Source organism: Phasianus colchicus, chromosome 1 (genome assembly GCF_987193195.1).
Source record: "Phasianus colchicus chromosome 1, bPhaCol1.hap1.1, whole genome shotgun sequence".
Lineage (NCBI taxonomy): Eukaryota > Metazoa > Chordata > Aves > Galliformes > Phasianidae > Phasianus > Phasianus colchicus.
This window is the reverse complement of record NC_143436.1, coordinates 96,749,404-96,774,448: the sequence shown is the minus strand read 5'-3', so window position 1 is coordinate 96,774,448 and position 25,045 is coordinate 96,749,404. Positions and strand designations below refer to the sequence as shown.

The window sequence follows — 25,045 nt, the reverse complement described above, 5'->3', positions numbered from 1 at the left end:
ACTGAGGACTCACTGTGAGCATATCTTTAAGAACAGATTTGGAAGTAATGGTACAAAAGGACGCTAAAAATATTAAGAAGCATTTAGCTTGGGAAAATTTATGCTTTCAGTGTTTGGTCCAGAGCTTAGAAAGCAGTTAAAAGCTCTGGTCATAAAACAAAGACCACATGGATGCTTCATACTTCATAGGCGCTTCCAATGGCAACATTTCAAAAGAGAGTTATTTTAGTGGTTTTTCTCTTCCTTCCTGATATCAATAAATTGGTATCCAGAACTTTGTATTCATTTTCCTGTCTTTTTTTTTTTTTTTTTTCCATTGTTGCTGTTTTCCTGTGTTTTTCTGTCCATTTTGCTCTTATATTTGTCAGTGAAAAAGAAAGTAGAAAAGATATTAGTTAACAACTTCAGAGAGAGAAATCATCATTATATTCTTTTGCTTTACTATTATCTGCACATCAGCATTTATCTTAATACATATGTATAACTACACATAAAAAAAATATAGTGCAAGTGTATATTCACATGCAGAAACTCACTGTTACACGCACTTTTCATAGCAAAAGCACATAACATACCACTGCACAATGTACCTGAAGTGTAAAGAGTCCCAGAAGAAATTTAAATTACAAATACTCTAATTTTAACTCCCCAGAGTAATTTCACTTAAAGTGAGATTAAGATCCAGTATAAGTATTATGAATGGGACTATTATTCAAGCTACATGACAGTTCCCATTACAAAGCCCTGGTTTGGTGACTTATCATTTTGCTGAACTTTCATCTTTCAGGCTTCTATGTTTCTCACTGACAGGATGGAGCTGGAGGGTTTCTGTTTCAGAAGGATGGCCTGGCTGTCAGAAATACAGCCTGTCTCCCAAAAGAAAACTTCATGGTATCTCTCCACAGCATGTTCTTGCTCCCTGTCACCAATTTAAGCAAGTACTCCAGTGGCTCAGAGACATCTTCCTCCAAGTGTAGCATTTGGGCAGGATGTGTAAGAGAGAGTTGTGAGGAGAGTATAAGGGTTGTTCCTGCTCCAACTGTGAATGCTGATAGCAACCTTCCCCTTTTGCTCCATCCTTCCATTTTAGATTTGAACTCCACACTTCCAGTCCCCATGGGAACCCAGAAGATGAACAGTTCTATACTTACTTGCTGCTTCTCTGTTACAAGAATACAAACATACACCTATTCCAGCCAATTCTGATAAGGTTGCTAGTGTGAAATGTAATGAAATGCAGCAAAAATTCTAAACTGATTTGTATTTCTCATTTTCTGCATATCAGCTCTAGGATCTGAGGATCTCATTTGCAGAACTTCCGAGTATACACAGCACCAGCTGCCATCAAGAGAGCCTTTATGGGTAACTATATACTGATTGACCAAAAAAAGCCTGAAAATACAAGTCACTCGTGTCTCTGAGAAATCAAAACAAATAATTTTCACAAACAGAATGTTACAAAACTCAATACTACAATCTTTACAAAGGTTCCAGATGTTACTATGGTGAACAGCATGGCAAAGTTGACAAAGTTATTGATAGTTCTGTTTCCAGTTCACTTTAAAAAGACATACAGGAAAAAAAAAAAAAAAAAAAAAGAAAATAAAAAAAAAAGAAGAAAAAAATTAAACAGCTTTGTCAATAAGAACACTATCTGCTCTGTACACTGCATGGGCAGGGATGTTCTAGACAAAAATACAGTGGAATCACATTTTTAGAGGCCTCAGACTAACAAATATGTGTGAGTAATTTGATCACTGTCTTTCTTTGTTTCTTTATGTTTGTCTTTGTAGCCTTGGTATTAGGCAATAAGTGGTGTGCTCATGTACTTCCCATGGGGAAAATCAAGCAATTGAACCAATACAGATGAAAACAAAAATACTTTTTCACTGTACACAGGGGCAGGCAAGAGCAAGATGTTTCTATCTATGCTTGAGTTAATGAGAAATTATGGACCTGTCATTTTCAGCCCTGCATTGAACAAGAAATATTTTTTTCCCACACATCATTGAATCAGCACTTAGATTACTTTTTCAAAGTTTTCTGCTTGAAGTTAAATATCCACAGCAAGCACAGCAAATAAATAAATAAATAAATGAATGAATGAATGAATAAATAAATAAATAAATAAATGCTACGGCTAGTACCTCAGTATCTGTACTACAGTATTTTGGAACACATAAAAGATGCTGCAGGCTCAAAGTTAACAGCTGCCAGTAGACTAGGGTAACTGTGCTGATGACAAGTATTCCTAAAGTAAGATTATTCATTGGTGAAACAGGGAGGAAGCTACTTCATATACAACTGCTTAATTAGCACAAAGTAGTGGACATGCTGCACATTCTTCAATTATAGAAGTCTGAGGAGTGAGCTTGGTTTGCTACACTACTGATTTGAACACAGATAGATGGACTTGAGATTTGAGCTGGCAGAATTCACAAAGTGGAGAAAAGCAAAATGAATTGCATTACCTTACAATTTTGATATATATATTTTTCCTCTACAACATTACTATCAGATAAAAAACAATTCACATGAATAAAACTGGGGTATTACCCCTCAGTAGCCATGCAAAACTGTTTTCATATCATTCTCTACTCACTGGTTTTCTAATTAAGCTTCTTTGTACAAGCTTGTTTCCTAGTTTATTCCATATCTTTTTCCCATTAATTCATTTGAAATAACTAGGTGTAATGCTATCACGATGGAAAGTACAGCAATAGTAGAAGAGTGGCAAAGTCTTTGGCTGCAGCAAATGAGGACAAGAACAAATGCAGCAGCCATGGGCACAGAAATGAATGAAAAGAACTGCTTACCTTTGGAATGCCAATGCTAGCCCATGGAGCTAGCATGCATTAGACTAAAGGGGAGAGTAGGAGGATATCCCTAGGCATCTGGAGTGGTATCAGCACTCTGTGTGTAGCGAACTAAATATGTGACATTTATGTGATATATGACATTTAGTGATGATTTCTGACAGTGACTAGAGATTTCTGTCCACCAATATTTGGTGCTCTCATTTTGAGACAAATATGGGTGATGGCTATCAGAGTGTAAACTGCCTCCACAGCTTGTTGACCTCAGAAGGAAATACTTGAATCTAAAATATTTATACAAAAAACTGATTATTTATTTATTTGTTTATTTATTTATCTGGCTACTCTCAGGCAGCCTTAGGTATTGTTTGGAGCTGATGTTGTACTTCATTCAGATGATCACTTTTGAAATGAGAACAGTCACCTACATGCTATCAGCTCAGCTACAAACCTACATACAAACACACATATATATGAATATATATGCATATATCTATAAAATGCACATGTATATAAATGTGTAAGTATTTGTATAAATATACGCACACAATTTATATATATATACATATATATAAAGTAAAATCAGTGCAGAAAAACCCTCATATATATATAAATATATAAAATATATAAATAAAATGTTTTATATATATATATGTATGTATATAATCAGCCATAAGAAAAAGTTTTAGCACTCCAGAGAAGAAAGAAAAGCTTCTATGCTATTTTGAGCTAACCAATAAATGAAACAGATAAATGCGTTAACTGCTTTCCTAGATGATGCCTCAGGGGATGTTGAGAGGAAACATATGCCAATAATTGTAAAGAGGTACTGCTGCTCACTTGTAATTTTAAAATATATCTTTTTTTTTTTTTTTTTTTTTTTTTTTTAGTTTTCAAAATACTTTTTCATAAGTAATACTTCATGAATATAAAATCCAAATAACTGAACAATAACTACTGTAAATATGAATAGGCTGTATCTTTGAGCATTAACAAAATAGTTGCTTTAGAAAGTTCAGAAACTCTAGTTTAGGCAACTGTCATTTCACCATTCATCATTGTAATTTCATGTCAGTTTAAGAGTTAATTATCTATTGATCTTCTTCTTTCCTCTACTCTCTGTCCTTCATAGTTTCTATGAGATTACTAATGAATTGCTTTTATTATATCCCTAAATACCACAGACATAAAATGATCTCAGAAAATATTTAGAAGTTCTTTCAATATTGCTCAAATGCAATGACTGCACAGATACTTACCTTGTTTAGAAGTACCACTTTGTATCTAATTCTTCCTATATTAAATATGTTCCAATATGCCCCTTTTGGATGGGAGGATATGTTTATTTCCAGTGTTTATTTCTAGTGGAATCCATATTTTTATTCTCCTTCCTCTGATTATGTCTATTCTGCTCTATTACATTTTACATAACTACTAGAAAATTACAAGCACATTTGAAAGAAAATTACGAATATAAAAGAGATTAAGTTTTAAAAATGAGTAAAGACTGCATTAGTTTCATCATTGAAAATGACTGCAACACCAGCCCAACCATTATGGCATACTTCAGTAACCCTATAGGATACCAACAGTGTAAATGACTTAGATATGTCAAAAGATTAGATCCCAAAGATATCATCTGTGAAACACATTATATGGAAGTAAGACTTTATTAACTTTACTCTTCAAAGAACAAGACCTTTTTCTCACTCAGTTACGTTAAGATTGAGGTTACTAGTTTAAAATCAAGTAAACCCAAGACAAATTCACTTAGCTAAAAGCTCCCTGAACTGCAACTTTTGATCGTTCATGCATCAGAAGTTCTTGTGATCAAATTTAGGTTCAATGACATTACTGCAATATATCAAACAAAAAACATCTGAGATGTTTGTAGCTTGCTATATGAATGATGTACTGTAGATCAGAACAAATACATGATTTATTTATTTATTTATTAAGTTTTTGCATTCTTTTGAAATCTATACTCATTTCCTCCCACTTTACTCTTTAATGTATGTGAAGTTGGAAGTAATTATGCCTGGAATTCGAAAAATTCTGACTCATAACGGTGAAGGTTTTTATAAGACAAGTATTTTAAACAGTGATTCTTGTCTAATTCTGAATACCTGCAGCTTAGACAATGACTTTTGAGAATTTCTATTGTTCTTCCATTGGTCATTCCACAAAATATTTTGTTAGATCTAAAAGGCTGACTAAGTTTTATTTTCTTCGGGGACTATGAGTCTCTTAGTTAAGCTTCAGTTATTTCATTCAGATTTTCTTCATAATCAGGGGAGCTAAAAAGATTCTTACAGAAGGTACCCAGTCTAACCATATTCCTCCAATAATTGAGGAAAAATGCCAATTTTAAGTGCTAGCTGTCAGAAGGCTGATAGGAGCATAGCAATGGTCCCATGTAAACCACTGCAGAAATATATCACATCAGTATTCTGTACTGTGATTAAATTCCAAGAGCTCATCAGGTATGTAACTAACTATAAGAATCTCTCAGCATCCATATAGAGTCTATCTGAATCTCATCTGTCCAGATACTGTTTATGAACAGTCTATCTGAAGATGGAAGTTATCATTACCTGTGATTTTGATAAAATGAAGCTTGCATACCATGTATCTGCCAACAGTTCTTGCTATCTTTGAGTTATTTTGATTTTTAGAGTAGTTTGGAAAAAAATGCTCACCATTTCCAACAGTCTCCATGTATTTGGCTCTTAGACTGAAGCTCTGGCTTCTGCTGAAATATTTGCTGCCTAACAACACAATAGAAGTACAGTGTGGTCTAAACTTTCCTTAAACTTCAAAGATTGTTTTTTATATATCAAGATTATCATAAAGAATTAAGACTTCCGGAGTACCAATATGTGACTGCTCTGTAATATATTGTGCCATGAAAATGAATCTACAAAGAATTTAGTTTTTATTAATGAAGCTAATGGAATAAACTTTCGCTTCCCTTCCCTCCCCCTTCCTTTCATTTTTTCCCTCTATTAATAGATCTTTAGACCAAAAATTGAATTATTTCATGTGATACATTTTTCTCTCTCAACCTTAATCACTGGTCTTTGCTGTTCTTCCTACAGTTCTGTTGGGACTATCCTCAAACCTAGCATGAATAGAAAAGTCATCCATGTTCCTCCATTTCCTACAAAACTTTCAAAGCCTTGTTCATTACATGAATGTGAAAGAATTTATTAGAATTTTATTTCCAAATACACCACTATCCTGCTATATTGCTATGGAGAAATTCGTTCATAGCTGTGCACCCATGTCCTGCAAATTCTTGCTGCTTAAATTGTAGACTCTCTGTGTAAAAGAGCAGTATATCACTGACCATATAGAGAACACCATACAATATCAAACCTAACTAAAGAGTCAGAGCCCCATTCTCATAAAAATTAACGCTGAAATCTACAGAAGATTGCATATCAAATGTAGTATTGCCTTTAATTTCAGGTGTAATGTTCCTGCACATGTTCAGGTATGGGTTAGGAACTCATTTTGATGCAATTTCATTCACTGCCTGGCACTCTATCAATAATTTCTATATTTGGGCCTACTTTAAAATCTAATTCTTTAAAAGTGCCACATTGGGAAAGAAGACTGTTGGCAAAAGCCCATTACTGACAGAAGTATTTTACATTCTCCTTTCCTCTGTGGCTAGTGTGGTCTTTTAATTGAGTAAAAAAATTCCTGAAATCAATTTCAAATTCAACAAACACATTGCAAGAGATCAATCAGCTCAAGCATGTTTTTCAGTTGTTTCTGATGCATTTTCTAAGTGATGGGCATGTGCATTCCATGACTAGATCATGCTGCTTTTTGTTGCAGCAGACACAGTCCTAAGACTAGAGCATCAGTTCTGCTGATTTTGCACATGCAGTTAAAAAGGAACAGGCAGTAAACAGCAGAAATAAAGTACAAAGTGAATCTGAGTAGCTATTAAAAATAAGCTTAAAAAAAAAAAAAAAAAAAAAAAGCCCTGCTTTTTCTGGGAAAATCTCAAACAAATCTAGAATACAGCAACACATAGATTTTTCCTGTTAGTGCAAAAGAGAATGAGGAAGGAAAACTTGACTGAAAAACCACATAACAAAATATATAAGAATGTACAATAACAATAACAACTACATAAGAAAACAAGTTACGAAGGTAGTTGGGGAAAAACAATGGGATTTGTTTTGCTTCTTCTGGGGGGGAAAAAAAAAAAAAAATCAACTTAAAGCATCCAGGAATTATTTTATTTCAGATTCATACTATTTGAGCAAAAATATAAGTCAATTTTTAAAGAAAAAAAAAAATGTCATTTTGAATCAAAAAGTCAAAGTTTCACTTTACAAATGTCAAAATGAAATGGTTTGCCATTTCTGAAATGAAACATTTCATTTTTGAAAGGTCAAAATGATATGTTTTGACATTTCTTAAATTCCTCCCCTCTTTGTTCTTACCAGAACTATTAACCAAATTCAACCTTGATTAGTTTCAGGCCCCTTGATTCTTAGATTTCTAACAGGAATGCTAGTCAGAAAATAAAATTTACCCAGCACTATTACAACAACAAAAAAAAGAAACAATACCATCTTTAAACCTATTATAACCATGTCTGCTACGATACTCTCTGTGATCCTCCTACCCAGATTCGGCCTCCAGCATTGAAGTATCTACTCACATATTTTCACAGCTGTGAATCTTGGCTTCTCCCTGATGTGTGGCTTAAATATGAAACAGTAACACAGTCAAAGGCACAATGTCTCAATTAAACCAGAAGCTGGACAGAGGATTAACTGCCCTAATGGACGGTTCTCAACATTTTTATAGTGCATGTACATTGCCCAGGTGTTACAATTACTGTCACTATAAAAATGCTTATAGATGAATAAATGCACCCTCTGAATCTAATGCAGAGTAATCTGCCCATTGCCCTTAGCAATAACGACAGCACTTCTCTTCCATGTCTCATGGGCAACCCAAGCTAAACTCAATATTGTTAGTTTAGCATCTTATGAATAAATAAATCATATTAAGCACTGTAACCAAGATTGAGGTCAAAACAAAAAATAAGAATAATGAAGAGAAACTATAGTATCTGCTTGCTGGCTAGCTAGGAGGTATGTGTAACATTTATAGATCACTTCACCTCTGTGCTGCCAGTTATCATGGGAGCAGTGAGGGGCAGGCAGAGGACAAGAGCAATATTACTGTGCTGAGAACAAATGGATGGCATTGGAATTACTGTGAAATCCTACAGTAATATCTGTGATCAGTCATTTCTCCATGAGCGTTCCTAGAATAGTAGAAGGAAAGAAAGAGAAGTATTCCTTTTACATATCCTATAAGGACAACCAAAGAGGCCTTAATAGAAATTCAACATATCTAGGAATCTTCAGGTGTTTTTATTTGTTTTTAATTTTAATTTTTGTTTTTTAATGGTGATTTGGCATCTTTTGGCATAAAACTGCCTCCAGATCAACTCAGGAAGCTCACAGGCAAATATATTTAGTAAGGTTTCTCTTACTAGATCTTCCTGAACATACCTGTACAGTAATTTTCTGTGTCCCAACCATGTTTGGTCTATCCTGTTCATGTTGAATATCCAGTTCCTTACCATTTACATGAGTGAAAATGTAGAATTTGTTTCCTTGTTTTTACCCTCAAAACTAGCAGTTTGTCAGTGTCTGCTAGAGGTAGCTTTCTTTTATTTTAACTCCAGGAATCTTTCTTAGCCTGATGACTTTCAGGTTCTTATACCTAGGTATGTAATTTGTTGTGTATAATGTTATCTGCTGACAAAATCAAATACTATGTTATTAAAGTTTGAAAGGCTTTATCTATTTTTCATAAACACTTTAATAGACAGTACATACACTTATGCCTTGCATATGCTCCATAGCCAAACTGATATCCAACAGGACACTGTATACTTAGGCATGTATTGCAGCACTTATCCCAGAGATGGTAGAAAGAAGAAATAAATATCTAGCTCTAAAGCAACAGCTAGTCTTCAGAGTTCAAAGTGCTGCACCTTGAAGGTATTTTCCATTCCCTCTCCTTCCCCTCCCCTCCCCTCCCCCTCTCCTTCCTCTTCCCATTCCCCTCCTCTCCCTTTGTCTTCCCCTTCCCCTCCCCTCCCCTTCCATTACCCTTTCCCCTTTCCTGCTGTAATGCTGGATTTTGAACTATAACTGCATTTGTTCTTACTATATGTAGAGCTACTTCAGGGTTTTTCCATTTCTCCATTTTCTGTTTGGGAATATCACTCTCAATAGAAGTTTAAATGGATGAGTTCCAGCATTCACATTGGTGGACCGTGGAAACTGTTGATCTCCATAGACCCACCCCCCAACCGGACCAACTACATGTCATGTTGTAGAACCATCCAAAGTTGGTGGCTTGAAAAACTGCTGTAGACCTTTACTTCTTAAGATATTTCTTAGACATTCTTCTGGTGAAAACAAAAACAATTTAGACATTGTAATTAAGCCTGTCTTATATATGGAGGGAATTTCAATTACCCACCTTTTCTTCAAATGCATTTCCATTTCAGATGCCATTTTTCAGACTGCCCCTCTGCTTCCATCTGTCACACGGCAATCACACGTAATGAAATATTGTTGGGAAGTTTCAGCCTCTACTGTCATCCCACCAACATCTGCCTCTGATGTTCTGGGCAAATATAATAAAATTGGAGGCATTACTTTTGGAGCAGCCTGTGTGTATGTGTTGATTAGAATTTTAGAAAATGAATTTTTCTTTCAAATAAAAGTTTACAACTAGTTTTTCTCACTAATATTATATGAAGCTAGATCTTAGTAAACAAAGGGTATCCTACTGGAAGATCTTTTGAATACCTTAGAAAATGTTTGACTCCCTTCATACATCTAAATAAAAGAATTCCACAGGAAGATACTTAATCCATGGACAAGCAAGCTATAAAAATCCAAATTCTATGCTCACACAGAACAGAAACTGCAATTTTGAGTGCCTATTGGCCACATCTAGCCTGTACAGGACTAGGCCTTGGATCTACTGTGTTTTATGTGCCGATAATTCAACAATTATTTTGGCTTGGTTTCCATTGTGTCTGAAATAACGTGAGGTATTCTGGATTCACCAACATCGTGTTTTTATGACAAGATGATGTCTCTGGGAGTCAGGACCCCTATATAGTCCTAGAGGACTGTGTGGAAGGAAGGGTGATAAGCAGGGTGCAGTCTAACACCATTCTGGGCAGCAGCCCTTGTGAGCTATTCTCACAAGTACACCTATTTTTCTTCTATATAAGCCTAATTGGGCACTCTGAAACAGAGACAGGGAGCTGGCATGTCACTCCGAGGTGATGACAAAGAGGTGAACTTTCTTGCCAGATTTCTTTTACTTTTGACTGTAAATATCGAGACTTCATGTCTGTAGTGTGTGCAACACACATACTTAACAAATGTCAGAATGCACTGATTTCATGTATTGCCAAAATGAAAGGATACTAAAAAAAAGTAAACAATCTAAATGATGATGTAGCAAGGAGGAAAAGTTTCCTCTCAGAACTCGAGATATCATTATTTTTCCAAAATCACATAAATGCTCTCACCTTAGGCTGAAGACTCAGGGATAATGCGTCTGGTATAGTGGCCCATTGTAGTCATTTTCTGAAAAAAAATCATGAATCCTCTACCTCCATTTCATTCTCTTCAAAGGATTCAGAGTTTTGTGGGTTTCTGTCACATCACTTAAAGTTTATTATATATTATGACAGAAAAAACTGCATATGTCTTTTTGTTTTGTTTTGGTTTTGCTTGATGCTACCTTTCAAGCTGCAATATTTAGTTAAAAAAATAAAAAAGAAAGAAAACACCAAAAAAGCCCACAACAAAACAACATCAAAAGCAAAGCAACCAAACAAGAACAAAGAAAAGAAAAGAAAAAAAAAAAGACATTTTAGGCAAGGCACAAACTATTCACAGTTGCAATGTTTCCACCTCAGGTTGCTAATTCTACCTTAATTTATTTGTATTAACTAGGTTCTTATATATATAAAAAACCTGACACTCTATTTCAGCTAGATATTTGTTGTGGAAGAACAGGAATAAACCTGAAGTATTATTACATATCGGAAGGAATAGAAGACTTTGTCCAGCTCTTTTCTGAAAAACAGGGTGCAATGAGTGTGAGAGTCACTTTTACCAAAAGCAGTTGTTGAGGACCTTGCAGAAGTGAGCCAGTGCAGTCACAGGCTGCCAGAAGATTCACCCAGGAATCCCTTCATGCAAGAGGGAAGTGAAAACAGCAAGAATCTTCCCATTTCCCAGAACAATATCAGAATTTGCAGTGCACACGTATCTCCTGCTCCTGGGAAGGGAAGGGCAACAAAACTGGTGAGGGGTTTAGAGCACAAGTCTTATGAGGAGCGACTGAAGGAGCTGGGATTGTTTAATCTGGAGAAGAGGAGGCTCAAAGGAGACCTAATTGCACTCTACAACTTCCTGAAGGGAGGCTGTAATGAGGAGGGGTTTGGCTTCTTCTCCCAGGCAAAAAACAGAACCCAAGGAAATGGCTACAAGTTGTATCAGAGGAGGTTTAGGTTAGATATAAGGAAAAACTTTTTCTGTAAGAGATGGCCAGGCATTGGAATGGCCTGCCCAGGGAGGTGGTGGAGTCACCATCCCTGGCAGTATTCAAGAGGTGTCTCGAGATATAGTTTAGTGGATGAGGAGCTACGAGATATAGTTTAGTGACTTGTGGTAGTAATGGTAATGGGAGGATGGTTACACTAGATTACCTTGTAGGTCCTTTCCAGCCTTGTGATTCTATGATTTGTCAACACTGTCTGGACTTCCCAGGTCTGGTAAAGCTTTCTTCACCCATGGCTGGGTCTTAGCTGTGCGGACAAAGAGCTGGCAAGAAAAAATTGCTCTTCCCCATGCATTTGAGACTACTTTGTGATTTTATCAGATCTCATCCAGAATTACATGTCTATAAAGCATCTACACACCTTGAGTTATATGAAAAGGATAAACTTCAGTAGAAACTGTTCTACCAAAATGCACAGCTTCCTCCAGTGGGTAGTGAGGAAGGATTAAACTACCAAACAGAAGATAACAGTAGAAAACAGACCTGAGAGAAATCACAAATACTAAATCCTTATTATAGCTGAAATTTAAGCATATGCATAAATTTTCTGTTTAGTAAGAGTTTTGAATAATACATACACAAATATTTTGTGTTTCTGAGACACAAGGAAAGCTATTCAAACCTCATGGTGAAAATAGTCTCCTCTTTTCATTAAGTATCTAAAATGAAGGTTGCATTCAATTAGAAATTATAGGACACATTTCATATGTGGAAGAAGAAAGGTATGTCCATACAGACACTTTCATTAGCTGTATGAGTTAATCATTCTGAGATTTGGTGCCAGTTATAGTTCTGAGTCTACAGCTCAACATATCATATGCTCTTCAATTCCACAACTAATGGATCAAAATAGTTAAGAAAAACTGCACTATGACATTCAAGTCAAGAAGTCTTGAACTGCTAACAAACCATGAAAGAAGAAACAACCCCATAAGCAAGAAAATCATAACTGAATTTGAGCTTTGTAGTGATGGAAAACATTAGAATGTCAGCTATACAAATGCTTTAGTCATTTGGGAACTAAAATAATTCAAAGATTAAAAAGCTTAAAGATATTATGGGTCAGGAAAGCAACTAAAATAAAATATTAACAAAAACAAAAATAACGTAGAAAATAATACAAAACAAAACAAAAAATAAACCCAAGCACTTGAATCTCTTAGACATTGCATTATCCAATATAAATTCATAGAGGATGAAAAACATAAGGTATTAATGGCATGATAATGTCAGTCAGTGACAGACAGTAAATGTAAGACACGGAGGACCTTCATTAGAAGATAGGTCTTCATTTTTCTGCCCCTACTCACTTGCTGGAAATAAAAAATTCAAAAGGCCACATGAAGAGGTTCAGCATTTGGTACCTCTGGAGACAACTGTACCAGTAATTTCTGATGGAATCAAATTAATCTAGAGACATCGGAGAAATGAATTCTGAGTCATTATAATGTAAGACAAGGTCAAACTTCTATAAGGAGACAAGAAAAAATAATATTTTTGTTTGTTTGTTTTAACCTAACAGTCAAAAATCCCAGTTTGCTATCTAAGGGTAAAATTAAAAGCCTAAAACATCTTGGGAAAATTTCTATCAGGAATAATACAAGTATAGAATGATACATGTCTGTCCATACACCCACTGGATATTTAGTTTTTAAAACACTATCTACACAGGTGTGTTTGTCAGATATGCACAAGTATGTATGCACAAAGCACACAGTCTCATTGCATACAATATGGAATAAGAACTAGCACGGGAAGCTTAGTGCTGGCTTTGTTGCATGCTGAGCACTCTAGTGCAGATCTGTGTCATACAAATTCCACTGGAGAGAGTCTTTCATCATTAGCTGATCCCTGGGTCTCCTGGAGATTGTACTTCATTGACCGATAGTGTCTTGCCTTGCTCCACTGAGAAATGTTTCCCCCCCCCCCCTTTTTTTTTTTTTTCCTCTCTCCAAGCAGAAGTCAACTATGTGAGTTAATAACCATTTTTAAAGGCCTCAAAGGATATGTATGTGTGAAAAGCTGATCGTGCTGGAGCAGGAAGAAAAGAAGCAATCAGAACTGCAAATAATAGCTTTCTGAAGCTTTCTGGAGTAAAATTTTGTTCCCACTGACGTTAAGAAGAATTTTGTGATTGATTTTAGGGGAAAATATTTTTTTTTTTAAAGTAACAAGTTAAATAGAATATAAAATCTTTTCAAGACCAAGAAAAATCAGCAGAAAAAGAAAGGGAGGAACAGTTAACTTGCTAATGTCATAGAAGGTGAAGAAGGGCACATCATGGGGTTAACATTACAAATTGTTCAGCAATTCAGAAGAAAACACGTAGGTTGCTATAAAATAATTCATTCTGAGCACTCCCTTTTCTTCAGCTAATTATTTTTCTATAGGAAACAAAAGCCAGATAGAGACTGAAATGTCTGGCTTCTTGCTTATATACTGTACTTGATTGTCACAACTCATTTATAAAGGAAAATTAAGGTTAACATATTCTAGGAGAAGAATAACCTCTAGAATTTTTACTATACAATTTCAGCTTCCTTACTGCTGTTCTCCTGAAGGAGTTACTTTCTTTGTTTGCTTGTTTTAAGATTTACTAAGAGTTAGTTTGCAACTTGCATTATGCTTCCTCTTATTCCCAGATCACACATGGATGGAAGGTAAGAAGCAGCAAAGGATCTGCCTCCTTCTTGAACACTGCAGCTTGCACAAAGATCTGGTTTGTGGATGTTAGAATATGAAACATCTGAAGCTCACTGCCAGGGAGAAATATAAAGCAGCTGTACTTCACAGAAGATGTGTCAAATGCCATCATCCAAATATGAGCTTGAAAGGCTACAATTGATGTGCAGGCCAAGGTACCAGGTCTGCTCCGGGACTGGAAGGCAGAAGATCTCATTTTCCTTTAGTCCTTGAGAGAGGAATGTTTCCAAATTTGTGCCACTTCTGCTCATCTTACACCTAGATTTGGAGTAAATGAGTGCCTTTGATCCTTACCATACCATATTGCTACAGATTAAGCAGCTCATGTGCGAATGAGGACAGTATTCAGCATTGGAATTTTGCACCGCTGGTTTTCCCTGCTAAAGAGAAGCTTTTTAAAGGCAATTTTTTATCTATTTTTTTTTGTAGATTAATTAGCTTTATTAAAGAGCAAGCAATCTAGTACTCAAGAAAACACAGAGGAACAGGATTCCAAAAATATGCCTGCCACCTGGTATTGCCAGTTACATGTTCTTCCTTACAAAACATAGCTGCAGCTGTAAATTTAATTTGTTTCCATAGGCAAAATTGATGCAACACTTTTCTCTGTTTATCTAAAGTATTTGCAGTTCTTGATTCATTAATTAACACATTGATTGGAATATCTGTAAACTGGAGTAAGACTCACTTTATTTGAACCTTTCTGACTTGAGATTGCTTCTGCATTTACTACCTATCCTGATAGCAACTGTGCTTCCGAGGGAAGCTATTTTATTTACTTTCTAGAGAAGAACCTCCTATGTGCTTTCATGCTGCCTGAATGCTAGGTCAAGAGTTCATTTAGAATGGATAAAATCTCGACATTAAACAGCTGGTTACAACAAAGAGCATCAAAAATATGGTTGTTGGCTCAGACAGACAGCCTAGCAATGAAACAAGAAGGTTTTTTTTTGTCATCACATCGCTGATTAAAAATGTGTAACATATCATGTATAGCTCTTTACAACTACCCAAAAGAAGGTGGTGATGAGGTAAGGGCTGACCTCTTCTCTCACATTACTAGTGATTAGACTAGAGGGAATGCTGTCAAGTTGTGCCAGGGGAAATTCAGGTTTGATGTGAGGAAAAAATTGTTTTCAAAAGAGCAGTTAGGTAGTGGAATGGGGTGCCCAGGGAGGTGGTTGAGTCATTGTTTCTGGAGGTGTTCAAGAAATATTTAGATGTTATACTATGGGACACTATTTAGCAGGGAAGTACTGGTAGGTGGATGTTTGGACTGGATGATCTTAGAAGTCTTTTCCAACTTTGATGATTTGATTCTATAATTCTATATATGACTGCTTCTTTTAAATGATTTACTGTCAGTCACAACCACAAGAAATACTCAACCTAGAACATTCAACCCAGTTCACTCCTAGGTTATGCTTACCATGTGCTCTCTGAATGCTGCAGCTCATTCATTGTTCATATTCAATTAATTGGATTATAACTTCTCACAATCTAATATCTCAGGACACTCACATTTCCTGGCTTAGACAAGATAGACAACAATACCTATATCATGGCCACATTAAAATGAGCAAACTTATTATTCACCATTGTAGAAAATGTCTCAAAATCCATATGTAGCTACATTTTTTTTCTTTTTTTTTTTCTTTTTTTCTTTTTTTTCCTCCACTAAGAATGATCAGGAATAAAGGAATAAGTGCTCATTTAATGCCTTCATGTTCATTCGGGCAAATGTTGCAATAGAGGGCATCACACTCCAGCCTATTTGTGCAATTGCTTAATTATTTGTGATTCATGCAAAGTCATCTTCCGTATCTATTTAAAAAGAAAAAAAAAAATTATGCCAAAAATTATAAGAAATGAAAAAATATCCCTTTTCATCAAATTATTTAGACAGAAGTATATAACAGGTAACAAAACCTTTGATTTTAATAAAACTAGTTGAAGGGAAGAGTGCTCTGAAACAAACTAAACTATAATCCCAATTCAGATCTTCGAATTGTTTTCCTGAAATTATATTTGACTGAAAGAACTCTATTAGTTGGATAATAAAACTGAAATATACTGTTATATAACTCCTAGCACTACACCATACATGTACCTCTTTTCTCCATCTGTCTTATCACTCTCTTTTTGAAAGTTATTTATGTATCGGAGATGTATTCTACTCAGTCACCTTGGCAACTACAGCTATTCCCATATGGAACATATTGTATTTTCATATTTTGTATAGTAATAACAATAGCTGTTAGTATCTGAAAACAGCAAGAGAAGTGGTTCTTCTGTGCCTTTTATTTGAGGTCATTATCAGAACAGAATGCCTGTTCCTTTTTTTTTTTAAGCTTCTTATTTTATTGTTTTATTTGGAAATATCCTAAAACTATTTAAATATAAACTCGGAATCCAATCCAAAACACAAAATAATAGCCTAACATCAGACATAAATAGAAACGAGGTGCTTAAGTCGAAAATTGTAATCTCACATTCCACTCATCTCACTCATCTGTCCCCAGTTAGAAGTTATTAAAGGCTATAAGTACTTCAGTTCCTAAGTCTGAAGTTGGTTGTGGTATGCAATTTTTTAATGCTGAGATAAATCAGAACCCAGCTAATCTGCCTGTGCATCTCTTACCACCTGGCCAGGGTCCACGTCCCCAGCTCAGCTGCCCTCTTGGCCTCCCAGTCCTTGTTCAAGCCTTCATGCTGCCTCCACACTCTCCCTCTGCCATGCATCCTTCCCCCCTGCCTGACCCTTTCCAGAGGAGAGAGCTCAGCTCTCTGTAATTGCTGGGTGCATGAAAGGGCAGACGAGCAGTGACAGTGGCCCAGGAGTGAACCTGGAACGCAGCCCAGCGTCTGCCTGTGCAGTAGCTGTGGTAGCTTCAGGAGTGATGGCCTTCCAGCTGCTCGCTGCCATTCACCCTTCAGTTATTAGTTACTGCTTTGCAATGGGGACTTGTAAATTGACCATGAGGGCACTCACAGTTCATTGCACAGTCAGAGAGGTCATTTTAAATTACTCCAGATGTCATGGTTTCCCAAAGCCCTGTCTGCCAAGGCTTTCCTACAGAGCAGGTTGACTTTTGACTGTGCATGTAACATCAGGGCTGTGCAAGAACCCACTCTGAGATTCCTGCCAAGATGTTAGTGGTGGTTATGCTGCAGGATTTGGTAACTCCAGAAATGAGCTGTCTGAAGTTAGTTATCACAGTGCTCAGTACCACCATTTTAATAGTAACTAAGTCCTTACACTACTGACAGACTGCAATGCATCTACACGTGCTTTCAGAAGAAAACATATTATCTACCATTGGCAACACAGCCAACTTTGAGATAGAAAAAATAATATTTTAAGAATGCTCAGGAATACATCATCATTGCTGAGATGACCAAAAAAGAAAGAAACAAGGAAGGAAAGGGGGAAGGAAAGAATTCCTCTCTACTTAGAAGATGGAGAATTTAATTTTAAATGAAAAAATACTTTTAAGTATTCTCCAGGCAGATCACAGGGATAAGGATCTTCACTCTTAAGGGAAAAATAAACTCTACTTTCTAAATGGCAACAGACTTCTAGACTCTTAGACCCTTAGTTCTTTGCCTTTAATTCCTGTGTTTATGGCAGTCTTATGTTCCTATCTTTTGTGTGAAGAACTACAATTATCTTACCATTTTATTGGATGATTGGCTCCTCATCTTCAAATAAAACTGATTTTGAGAGAGGTCAAAGAAGTCCCACCTCCTGCTCGGCACCCAGAAAGGCTGCTCCTACAAAGATGGTAATGAACATGCAAGGGTAGAAAGGACAGGGAGAAGAAGCAGAAACACACATCAAAACAAAAGGAAGGAAAGAAAAAAGGGGGAAGACAATAAAATTTCCCTTCTGCTGATCTCTTCTCTTGTGTATTAAATAATTTCATTCATGGAGAATAATTGATTAAATAGAGAAGTATTTTTAACAACTACAAAAAAAAAAAAAAAGCTCCTGTGTTTGAAACAAGCAACCAAACTAATGTTAAGTGCACTTAAAACAGAGTTAACACTCTATGTAGCAAGATTACAGATATTATAAAGCTACTTCATTTTATTCATATTACAAAACTGCCACATATAATTTGATAATTTTAGCTGTCTTTGATCATCAGAGGATGAAGATTTATCTATCATAAAGGCTAATTACTGCTATCATCTTCCAAAGACAATGGTCTCTATAGGCCCTGCTTGTACGTTTTGATGGAAAGAAGAGGGACAGCCTTTGATGATTTCAGACCCATCTTATCAAAGAGCCAGTGGGGTACTAACCTTAATATATTCTTTTCTGAAGAGATGGTAGGAGCACCGCCATCTGCTTTACACCACAAAAATCTACCAAGAACTCTTTGTTAAAATGAAGACATCTTATCTTTCATTGGAGATATGGACACAGACTTGTGAGCCTTTTGGAGAAAAACAGAGAAGAGAAAGAAAGGGAAGCTATGAATATTGCAGTTGTTCCATCTTATCAGAACCTGTCTCTCACTGACTTTATGACCTCTATGCAAGTAATTAGCACGCTCTATCTCTCTGCCATTAGCAACACTCAGCTTGGGAGTCTAATGCTATTAACACAGTACTTAAAGAACGAAAAAAAAAATAAAAGAAGGAGAATGGGAAAAGATATTGAAAGTATTGAGCGTTTTCTTGCAGAAATAAATAATGTAATTTCTTTCATTTAATATAGCCAGATTTTGGGACATCACTGATTGATTTTAAACCTTACAGATGAAAAGAAATGGGTAAATAAACAAGCTGAATTAAGCTGTTATAAACAAAACATTCAAATACTCAGAAAAAGTAGTTTCTCAAACCTAAATTACTTCTAATTCCTGAAGAAATTAAGTAACTCATTTCATCTTGTTTGGGTTATTTAATTATCTGATAGAATTAAAAAACAAGGAGCAAGGCTGAATCAAAGAAAAGAAAGATTGGCTTTTTGTCTCACAGTGAGACATACAGCTTAGCTGTTAACAATAAAATGCTATAAGCCATATGTTTCATGTGGTTTTCTTTTAAGCTTGAAATTAGAATGTGCTAATTAGAGTGTGGGCCACATATAAAAATACAGCACTCCATTGCAATTGTGCCTGTATGAGGACTACATTGTTGATGAGAGGAAGACTGGTACTATAATTATCTTACAATCCAAGGAGTAATTCACCTTAGTAATTTTTGAATATGTCAAGAGCCTGGTTCACAAATCACTTAATTGCTTTTTATGCACTCTTTGTGCTGCAATTTACCGTATATGAGAAAAGTGACTTGTGTACCAATATCATATAATTTGCCTTACATTTACCAACCTTCCAAATCATAGCAGGGTAACTAACAATGCATGGTTTCAGCTTCATTTCCCAGGATTCTAAAAACCTAAGGAGATGTGAAGTTGACAGTATCTCCAGCTGGGAGTAAATAGCACATTTTCAGAAAGGGAGCCATGAAAAACTTCCCAGAAAGCTAGTAAAATAAGTTTGAAGATCATTCCTCCAAAACACATTGCACTTTATTTATTCAAATAAATAAGGGTTGGAAGGGACCTCAAGGATCATGAATCTCCAGCCCCCGCCACAGACAGGCCACCAACCTCCCCATTTAATACTAGACCAGGCTGCCCAGGGCCCCATCCAATCTGGCCTTGAACACCTCCAGGGACGGGGCATCCACAGCCTCTCTGGGTAGACTGTTCCAGTACCTCACCACTCTCTCTATAAAGAATTTCCCCCTGACATCCAACCCAAATCTCCTCTCCTTCAACTTAAAACCATTTCCCCTTGTCCTGCAGTTATCAACCCTTTCAAAGAGTTGATTCCCCTCCTGTTTGTAGGCTTCCTTTAGGTATTGAAATCAGAGCAGAACTCATGTTTATCCTTCAGGGAAAAAAAAAGGAAGGCGGGGAAAAAAAAAGGAAGGCAAAAATCAGGGAAGCTAGATGTGAATTGAACAAGGAAGAGAAAATTCAATAAATGGAAAATACATTTTAATGTGTTTTTCTTATATGATCCATAGAAAAAAAAAAAAAAACACAGTTATATTCATTATAGAATATGTATCAGTTTCTTCTAGTCAGACAGATGCCATCGCATGAAACATACTGGCCAACAGATCTAACTGGGAACATTGCACCAGAATGTTGATGAAAAACTGAGATTATTGCAAAAGTGAATAATTTTTAGGGAAAAAAAGCCAGTTTTTTAGGAATTAACATTATTTCAAAGAGGTCTAAGATATTATTTCTTTGAAAATCCAAATAGAAATGTTCCCTAGCTCTCTCCAGTGTGCAACCTACCTGTTACCAAAGATGCTGGGATACTTTGAGGACATTCAGGCAAGGAGAGCAAAACGGTTAGCAGTTAGCATGTAAGTGTCAGCAGTTTGCATACGCTTTGTATTGATGTCACTGCAATCTGCTTACTAATGTAAAATCCAACCTTTATCCCATGTCACTTCCCTCACATTTTCAGGGAATTACAGAACTGCAGGGATTGGAAGGGATCTCTGGAGATCATCTAGTTCAATCTCCTGCAAAAGCAGTTTCCCTAGAGTAGGTTGCACAGAAAACCATCCAGGAGAGTTTTGAATATCTCCAGAGAATGAGACTCCATAACCTCTCTGGGTAGCCTGCCAGAACTTTCTTTACCTTTCTTTCTCATGTCTATATGGAACTTCCTGTGTTTCTATTTGTGCTCATTGTTCCTTGGCCTGTCCCTGGGCACAACTGGAAAGAGCCTGGCCCCATACACTGTAAGTCAGACACATCCAACTTGTGGCCCACAGGCCACATGCAGCCTGGCCCAGCCCATCTCGTGACTTTAATAGGTTGTGGTTTTTTCCTATATATTAGCTATGTTATATATTTTATAGGTGATCCAAAGCTATTCCCCTTCACTCAACACAGCCCAGGCAAGGCAAAAGGTTGGACACTCATGCTTTAGATACTTTAGATATTCATAAGCTTTGATAAATTCCCTCTCAATCGCCTCCAAAGTAAACAGTCCCAGATCTCTTCCTGAGGGATCCTAAGGGAGATGCTCCAGATCCTTAATCATCTTTGTGGCCTTTCACTAGACTCTCTCCAACAGTTCCTCATCTTTCTGGAACTAAAGAGACCAAAACTGGACACAGTACTCCAGATCTGGCCTCATCAGGGCATAGTAGAAGGGAAGGAGAAACCCCCTTGATTTGCTGGCCACTCTTTTTTTAATGCACCCCAGAAGACCTTCTTGGTCAAAAAGGAATACTGCTGGCTGATAGCTAATCTGTTATCCTTTAGGACAAGCAGGTCTTTCTCTTCAGAGCTTCACTCCAGCAGATCAGTCTCTAACCTGTACTGATGCATGGGGTCATTCATCCCCAGGTCCAGGCTCCACATTTGCCCTTGTTGAACCTCATAAGGTTTCTCTGTTTAGCTCTCCAACGTGTCCATATCTCACTGAATGGCAGCACAGCCTTCTGGTGTGTCAGCCACTCCTCCCAGCTTTGTAAAATTAGCAAGACATTCTTCTCCTTTTCATGATTGGAAAAAAACTTCTAAATCCTAATTTTGTATTTAGAACTTGCTTGAGTATATTTGACTACACATTCATACACTGATCCTCTTTTCCATAGTTCTTTCCCACAGTGTGAGAATTCCTAATCCTCTATCTTTCTTTCTCTTCAAGTTTCTTATTTGCTTTGATGCTTACAATTAGGCCAAATAAATAAATCATTGCCCAACATCTATTTATTCTCCAATCTATGTGGATTTTCCACAAACTAACAGGACACATTTTGTAGGTGTGCTCTGTTAATACTTCAATAATTTATTACTGTCAGTAGTGGAACAATCCACTTTAATTATAATTAAATGGAGCACAAAATCCAAAGAATCAAAGATGAAAGTAGAAAGCCTTAGTTTACAAAAGCATTCCTTCTACAGACACTAGCTACCTGAGCTTAATTGCAACTACAAATTTCAAGAATATTATCTAGTTTTGAGACTGACAGGTTCATGCCACACTGGGTGATGAACTGGCTGAACAGTAGGGCTCAAAGGCTTGTAGTTGTAGGAGTACATCTGGCTGGTGGCTGATCACTAGCAGCGTTTCCCAGAGCTCAATTCTAAGAGCAAGTTCTGTTTAACACTTCCATCAATTACCTTGATGCAGAATTTGAATACATCCGTAACAAGCTTGCTGATGATACTAAACTGGAAGGTGCTATTGGTTCTCTGGAAGAACTAGAGGCCTTACACAGGGATCTAGATAGCATTGGTGTCATCAGTGACATAAAGTCCAGCAAGGGTAAATTTCATAAAACAGTCTTCCTAATGAGGTGGTAGATGTCCTATGCCTGTCAGTGCTCCAGAGGCATATGGATGATTCCCTGAATAACATACTTTAATTTTCATTAAGCCCTGAAGTGTTCGGGCTTTTCGATGTGATTTTTTCAGGTCCCTCCCAACTATTCTATCTATTATATTTTAGAGTAAAGATGTTTAAGTATCTCTAATCTAGTAAATAAAGTAAAAAAATCTCTAATCTAGTAAATAAATGCAGTAGGGTTATTGTGTCTTTGCTCTTCGCAGTATGGAGCCTCCACTATATAGAAAATTTATATATTGGGAGAGGTTTCTCACTCCCATTAAGCGGATATACTATATTTATAAATACACTAGAAGCTAGTTATTCAAACTTCAACAGGTAAATGCTGCCCACTAACCATAATTTCATGTGTACATAATAGAAAATCTATCTTAACATATTTCAGGATATCTTCTGATAATCCAGTGTGGTGGAGTTTAGCTAACTACCACAATATTGAATGTAAAAGCTTGAGTGAGATGATACACTTTTAAAACTACTTTATATCTGACTAGCATATTATGACCAACTGTGTGCTTCATAAACTTAGAAGAGCATAGGAAGCAGGACAATGCAATATAAAGCAGCAAAACTTAGTACAGTCCTGCAAATCACATTGTGAAGTACTAACCCTTTGTATATGCAGCTTAATATATTCATCTCCAGCATGTACTTTTGTGAGAACTCTAAGAAAGGTGAATTTCATCACCATACTTCTTATTTATCACTATGTTTGTTTGTATAGCTAATGAATATAAAGATGTTATAATTATGAAATGAACAAGAGATTTAGGCAAAGCAGATAATAATAACAAAAAGAGAATAGATAGAAAGCTTACCTGTGTCCTGGGCTCACTGCAAAACTCCAGAGGAGGAATCTCCTGAAGAGATCCTTCCCCACTAGTAGTCAGCTCTTAAATGGTCTAGGCTCCACTCCTTCCAGCAGTACAGGTGAAGGCAATTCACCTGTGCTCCCATGGCTGACTCATGGCTCACCTCAGGTGATCAATCAGAGGTTCAGGCCATGATTCAGAGTTCCCATACACTCCACCCCTTCACAGTGTGAACCAATGATCAGGTTGACTAAAGGGTAAGCTTTTCTTAATACAGAGATCCGCTATATCATGACGCTTATACAATTTCCATCGCAACGCATGTTGGTACAATTCAAGACAAGTGACGATCGGTGAACGTTGATATTCTTTTAAGGGCCAGTGCTCGATGATGTTACTGGAAGCAGCATGCAGTCATGAGGTTCAGGTCTGTCCTATGTTCCATCAGTCCCATGTAGACCATCACTGGATGTTGCACGTGATCTGACAGTAACACTGGAACACTTTGATGACATTTCATTCCTTCCGGTGATCCTGAGGCTCAAAGACTCACAGGGAGTAATACAGATGTTTCAGGGGTACCAGGAGGGGAAGGTCTGCCCTCCAGGGCAAGATACAGGCCATATTTCTATCCTGGGTCAACACTTCTGCTTGTACTGGGGCATGTCCCGGCCACCTGTACCACATCTTCTGGCCAGATGCCTGCGGCTGCATAACTATATCAGGCACCAAAGGAAGTGTCCTGATCTGCCATAGGGACATGATGGAGGGGTCCCTGTAGCAATGAAGATTGGACTGTTGACCACAATATCAGTAGGTCATGTACCTATTACTGGAGGGACTACTGAGCCTCCCACCTCCAACAATCTCTCCCAAGGTGCAAGTAGGCCACACCACTTCAGTCCTACCTGCACCTTCCAAGGTATTTTATTCTATGGGTACCCAGATCTAAATTCTCAGGGGCAGGGAGCAGAAGATTATTTTCATTACCAATCTGGGGTCTTACCTGATGATCAGTGCCCATAATTTCGATTCTAAGCAGGGTGGGCCCATGTTGTCTGCAGCATTCTCAGGGCACTGGATTTGCTGTCTCGGGGTCTTTCATTCAGGTCCCACAAGGTTTCATACAGTCTTTTCGTCCACCCCAGCAGGGACTGGGAGTCTGTCTTCAAAGCAGCCTTAAGAATACCGTTATAACATTCAATGAGGCCTGCCCCTGTTGGATCATATGGCAGGTGGAATCACCATTCAATGTTACTTTCCTCTGCCCAGCACAGTATCATTGCACCAGTAAAATGAGTCCCTTGGTCACTCTTGATGACTTGAGGTGTCCCACAGTCAGACATCAGTTTAGTGAGTGCCTTGATGGTATATGCCTGGTTTGCTTTTGGTACTGGATAGGCCTGCAATAGCCCACTTGCATTGTCGACGCAGGTCAGGGTATATCTCGCCCTCTCAGACTGAGGAAGGGGCCCAGTGTAATCGACCTGCCATCGAGACCTGGGAGGCAGACTGTGTTCTCTAGCAAGATGGGCTGTCGTTTCGGGCAACGATCTCGGTCTCATCTTAGAGCAAGCATTGCAATCCTGGCATGCCTGAATGATGTCAGGTAGTTGCATATGTAGTCCCCATGCTTTAGCAGCTGCCCACATTGTCTTTTGTCCCACATGCC

General features: G+C 37.1%; 1 long non-coding RNA gene across 1 annotated transcript; it reads right to left on the bottom strand.

The window, feature by feature from the left end:
• Nucleotides 1-14,823: 14,823 nt before the first annotated feature.
• Nucleotides 14,824-18,597, bottom strand: LOC149919887 (uncharacterized). The gene is made up of 3 exons (XR_016463736.1): nt 18,468-18,597; nt 17,835-17,933; nt 14,824-15,983 (listed from the first exon to the last, which is right to left on the bottom strand). It is a non-coding gene; the product is annotated as an uncharacterized LOC149919887 (long non-coding RNA).
• Between the last annotated feature and the right edge of the window lie 6,448 nt (nt 18,598-25,045).